The sequence below is a fragment of the Aethalodelphis obliquidens genome, unplaced genomic scaffold (genome assembly GCF_003676395.1).
Source record: "Aethalodelphis obliquidens isolate GAN/ISIS:26980383/991018 unplaced genomic scaffold, ASM367639v1 scaffold26, whole genome shotgun sequence".
Lineage (NCBI taxonomy): Eukaryota > Metazoa > Chordata > Mammalia > Artiodactyla > Delphinidae > Aethalodelphis > Aethalodelphis obliquidens.
Genome location: NW_020837970.1, coordinates 21,322,545 through 21,328,544, shown reverse-complemented (window position 1 = coordinate 21,328,544; position 6,000 = coordinate 21,322,545).

The following is a 6,000-nucleotide window of genomic DNA, read 5'->3' as shown; positions in this document are numbered from 1 at the left end:
CCTCAATCCACATTGTAAGATGTCTCAGAATTTTCTTCCTTTTTAAGGCTGAATAATATTCCATAGTATGTAGTATGCATACACCACATTTTGTTTATCCATTTATCTCTCTATGGACACTTGAATGCTTTCACCTTTCGGCTATTGTGAATAATGTTGCTATGAACCTGTGTGTACAAATATCTTTTTGAGTCTCTGCTTTGAATTACTTGGGGTATATACCCAGAAGTGGAATTTTGGGGTCACATGGTAATTTTATGCTTAATTTTTTGAGGAACCACCATACTGTTTTCCATAGTGGCTACACCATTTTATATTCCCACCAGCAATGCATATGGGTTCCAATTTCTCCACATCCTCACCAATATTGAGTTTTGTTTTGTTTGTTTGTTTTTTAATAATAGCCATCCTGATGGGTGTGAAGTGGTATCTTACTGTAGTTTTGATTTGTCTTTCCCTAATGATTAGTGATGAGCATCTTTTTATGAGCTATTGGCCATTTGTATATCTTCTTTGGAGAAATGTCTATTCAAGGGACTTCTCTGGTGGTCCAGTGGCTAAGACTCTGTGCTCCCAGTGCAGAGAGTTGGGGTTCAGCCCTGGTCAGCATCCCATATGCTAAAACTAAAGATCCTGCCTGCCACAACAAGGACCTGATGCAGCCAAATAAATAATTTTTAAATGTCTATCCAAATAAAAAATTAAAATAAACAAAACTAAAAAAGTCTATCCAAGTCCTTTTATTTTTTTTAATTTTTTATAAATTTATTTTTTTTATTATTTATTTTTGGCTGCATTGAGTCTTCGTTGCTGCACGCAGGCTTTCTCTAGTTGCAGCTAGCGGAAGCTACTCCTCGTTGCAGTGCACGGGCTTCTCCCTGCGGTGGCTTCTCTTGTTTCAGAACATGGGCCCTAGGTGCGCGGGCTTCCGTAGTTGTGGCGCACGGGCTTCAGTAGCTGTGGCGCAGTAGTTGTGGCGCACGGACTTAGTTGCTCCGTGGTATGTGGGATCTTCCCGGACCAGGGCATGAACCCGTGTCCCCTGCATTGGCAGGCAGATTCTTAACCACTGCGCCACCAGGGAAGTCCCTCTATTCACTCTTGATAGTGTCCATTTTTGTTGTTGTTGTTTTTGGGTTTTTTGTTTGCTTGCTTTGGCCACGCCAAGCGGTGTGCGAGACCTTAGTTCCCCAACCAGGCCTCAAACCTGGGCCCCCGGCAGTGAAAGCGCAGAGTCCTAACCACTGGACTGCCAGGAACTCCTGACAGTGTCCCTTGACGCACAAAAATTTTTAATTTTGATGAAGCCCAATTTATCTACTTTTTTCTTTTGTTGCCTGTGCTTTTGGTGTCATAACCAAGCTATCATTGGCAAATTCAATGTCATAAAGATTTTCCCTTGTGTTTTCTTCTACGTTATAGTTTCAGTCCTAGTTTTTTTTTTCAGTTCTACTTATTTCTTTTTTTAAAAATTAATTTATTTATTTAATTTATTTATTTTTGGCTGCGTTGGGTCTTCGTTGTTGTGCGCGGGCTTTCTCTAGTTGTGCCGAGTGGGGGCTACTCTTCGTTGCGGTGCGTGGGCTCCTCATTGTGGTGGATTCTCTTGTTGCAGAGCATGGGCTCTAGTCACGTGGGCTTCAGTAGTTGTGGCTCGCGGGCTCTAGAGCTCGGGCTCAGTAGTTGTGGCACACGGGCTTTGTTGCTCTGTGGCATGTGGGAACTTCCCAGACCAGGGCTCGAACCCGTGTCCCCTGCATTGGCAGGCGGATTCTTAACCACTGCACCACCAGGGAAGCTCTAGTTATTTCTTAATATAACTTTCATTTGAGAATCGTTTAGATTTACAGAAAAACTGGGATGTTAGTACAGTGTTCCCATGTATCCCACATCCAGTTTCCTTTATTATTAACATCTCGGGTCAGTATGGTACATTTGTCACAGTTAATGAACCAGTAGTGACACACTATTATAAACTAAAGTCCATATTTTATTTATTCAGATTTCCTCATTTTTTACCCAATATCTTTTTTCTGTTCTGGGATCCTATCCAGGATACATTATATTTAGCTGCCATGTCTCCTTAGGCTTTTCTTAGCTTTTGCAGTTTCTCAAACTTGCCTTTATTTTATTTTTTTAATAAATTTATTTATTTTATTTATTTTTGTCTGCGTTTGTCTTTGCTGCTGCGCGCAGGCTTTCTCTAGTTGCGGCAGGCGAGGACTACTCTTCATTGTGGTGCGCAGGTTTCTCATTGCAGTGACTCCTCTTGTTGCAGAGCATGGGCTCTAGGTGCGTTGGCTTCAGTAGTTGTGGCACATGGGCTCAGTAGTTGTGACCTGCAGGCTCTAGAGCACAGTCTCAGTAGTTGTGGCACACGGGCTTAGTTGCTCCGCGGCATGTGGGATCTTCCCGGACCAGGGCTTGAACCCGTGTCCCCAGCATTGGCAGGCGGATTCCTAACCACTGGGCCACCAGGGAAGTCCAAACTTGCCTTGATTTTGATGAAGTTGATAGTTTTGAGGAGTTGATAGTTTCAGGCATTTTGAACATTGTCCTTCAATTGGACTTGGGCATTTTGTGGGTTTTCATCCTTATCTGAGTTCAGGGCCCTGCCTCCTGGGTGTATCTGTGTTGACACTGTTTGTTCTCTCAAGGTTTTTCTTTTCTTTCCTTTTCTTTTTTTCTTTTTCTATTTTTTGGCCACACTGTGTGGCATGTGGGATCTTAGTTCCCCGACCAGGGATCGAACCCATGCCCCCTGCAGTGGAAGCACAGTGTCTTAACCACTGGACCGCCAGGGAAGTCCCTCTGAAGGTTTTTCATTGGAGCTGCTAGCTGAAGCTCACAGCTGTGGCTCTGCTTTAATCTGTAGTTAGGGCTGAATTGAAGAATGTGGATTTTATCATTTTCTCTTTCCACAAAACTTTTTGTATCACTACCGTAAATGGAAAAGCAGTTGCATTTGGAGCAAACAGGTAAAAATAAACACAAAGGAAACAATAGTGTTATTCATTATTAGCTGGCTACAGTTGCTGGCTGAAAGCACTAAACCCGAGATAGGCTGTCCCTGACTGGGTGCTTCTACGCACCACGCTTCGTGCTATCTCATGGAGTCCTCACAATAACCCCTGTGGGTACTATTATTACGACCATTTTATAGATGAGGAAACTGAAGTTCAGGGACAATAACTTGCCCAAGTCACAGAGTTAGTAAGTGATGGAGGCAGTTTGAACCTAGGTACCTCTGTCTCCAAGTTCCACACACCTATGGCTTACAGCAGTGATTCTCAAACTTGAGTGGACATCGGAATCACCAGGAGAGCTTGCGAAAACAGATGCTGCCCATCCCCTCTGAGTTTCTGATTCAAGAGATCTGGAATGGGCCTGAGAATTTGCTTTTTTTTTTTTTTTTTTTTTTTTGGCCACGCTGCACAGCTTGTGGGATCCTCGACAGTGAAAGCTTGGAGTCTTAACCACTGGACTGCAAGGGAATTCCAGAATTTCCATTTCGAACAAGGTCCCAGGTGATGTTGGTGCTGCTGGTCGGGGTGTCACACTATGAGAAGCATGAGCCTTGTGCCTATAGCCCAGCCCTTGGCACAGAGCAACCACCACTGAAATGTTAGATCATCTGCCAACAGCTGAGGGGCAGAGGTTGGACCAGCTGCAGGGAAGGGTGGGCAAAAAAGAAAGTGAAGTGGAGTCTTAGCTCTGCAGATGACTGGCCCCGTGACTTGGGGCACATCCCTCTCCTGCTCTGAGCCTCACTCCATCTCCTCTCTGTAATAAGAGGAGGATGAATCAGACGGCCTCTAATTTCTGCCCTGAAAGTTTCTGATTTGGAGGACAGGAAATAAAAAAAGTGCAGTCTGCACTTACAAAGAGACAGAGAAGAAATTAGAGGTGCTTTGCCTGGCCCAGCATCCCCACCCCTGACTCAGGATGAAAGCTGTGCAAGTTTGGTCTTAGCATCTGAGAATGGGCTCCAACTACCTGGCCCTGGGGAAGTTTCCAGAGGATAGCCCTCCTCCCGCCCCCATCTGGAGTTGTGACTCTTCCCAGCACATAGGGGCAATGTAGAGATAAGCCAGGTCACCCATTCAGCTCACCAGCTGAAAATCAGAAGTGAAACTAGACCTCTTAAAATATAGAACAGGCAATGTCCAATAGGGTAAAGATTAGGACTTTGGAATCAATAGGGCCTGGATTAAAATCCTGGCCCCATTGCCTTCTGGATGAGCTGCTTCAAGCCCTTTAATCTGGGCAAGCAGTTTTATCTGCAGTGAAGAGCTTCTCTTGGGCTCACCTAGAGGTTGATTTATTGATTTTTTTATGATGTAAGTAAATCAGTAAGGGAAAGGTTATCTTGGTTTTATGTTTGTTTGTTTTCGGCTGCACCACGTGGCATGTGGAACTTCCCTGACCAGGGACGGAACTTGTGCCCTCCACAGTGGAAGCGCGGAGTCTTAACCACCGGACCACCAGGGAAGTCGGGGAAAAGTTGTCTTGTAATCAGAAGTTAAATACTAACAAAACAAAATTTTTGAGGACTTGGTCTGTGCCAGGTATTATTCTAATCATCTGACGTGGATTGACTCCCTTAACTAACTATAACAATCTTATGAGGTAGATACTAGTATTAGCCACATTTTACAGAGGGGAAAACTGAGTCATATGGAGGTGAAATAACTCCACCCAGGCCACAGAGCCAGCATGTAGCTGAGTCAGGATTTAGACCCAAGCCATCTAGCTCCAGAGCCTAAAAACCCTAATCACTCTGATGTGCTTCCTGCAACCCAGAGCTGAGCCCCAGGGACCTTGTAGTGATGGAGAAGAGGTTTGCCACCTCCCAGAGCTTTAGAGTCTCCTGTGACTGCAGTTTCTGCCTCCTGGCACATGTGAGTCCCACTGATACATGACTTTGTCACCCTCTCAGGTCAGCTTCTCCTTCCTGCTACAAATGGCTGAAGAAGCCCTCTCCTACAGGTGTCTCCAAGTGGGCGGTGAGAAGCATTGGTCCTCAAGATGACTTAGATGGTGGCCTGGGTGAGTTATTTCACCTCCATAATCTCAGTTTCCCCCTCTAGGCCTTAAATAATAACAAATTACATGGGAGAAAGCTATTCCCTTTTCAGTTCCAATAACCTCAAGGGGAAAGTCTTCGCTGGGGGCTAGACTTGCACGTGTGTATAATTCTTGCTGACTTCCCCCTTTTAAGAACAATAAGTCCTCTTGGTTTTCTTTCCAGACTATATCCCAAATCCCGCCCTTCCTACCACGTCCACTGCCACAACCTGAGTGCAAGTGCTGCTTACTGGCCTCCTGACCTCCATGCTTGCTTAGCTAAATTCAGTTCTCTACCCAGTAGCCAGTGTGCTCTCTCTACAGCTCAAATTCAGTTATGTCACAACTGTTTAAAAACCTTCATCTGCAATGGAGGTAAAATCCAAACTACTCATTTTGGCCTACAGGCCTCTGTATCCCACCTGCCTCAGTGACCCCATCTCCCTCTGTTCCCCCTCCTCCTGGCCTTCTGTCTACCACTCACACAAAGCCTCTCTTTACACCCACTAGAAATGGTTGGTCCCCCCGTCCTTGTAACTGGCTCCTTCTCATCATTTAGGTCTAGATTCAAATGTCACCTCCTGGGAGAGGAGTTCCCCAACACTGTAACTTCAGCAGCTCCACCTGTCTCATTCTCTACCCAGCCACCTGAGCTCCCTGGTACTAGTCTGCACTCAGCTACAGCATCTATCTTTTGTCTTTCCTACCACAGTTGGGCTGTAAGCTCCTGAAGGGCAGGGACCAACTCAGTCTTGGTCATTTTGGTATCTCCTGGGCCTGGCACAGTACCTGACCAACGGCAGGCATTAAACACACATTTGTTAATTGACTGAGAGTGACACTCAGGGCTCCTGGCAAGAGCCTCCTCTTGAGAAAAGGGGGGACACCTTCCTGCCCTCAAAGTCCTGTTTTCTAGATAGAGATTCCCCTGCC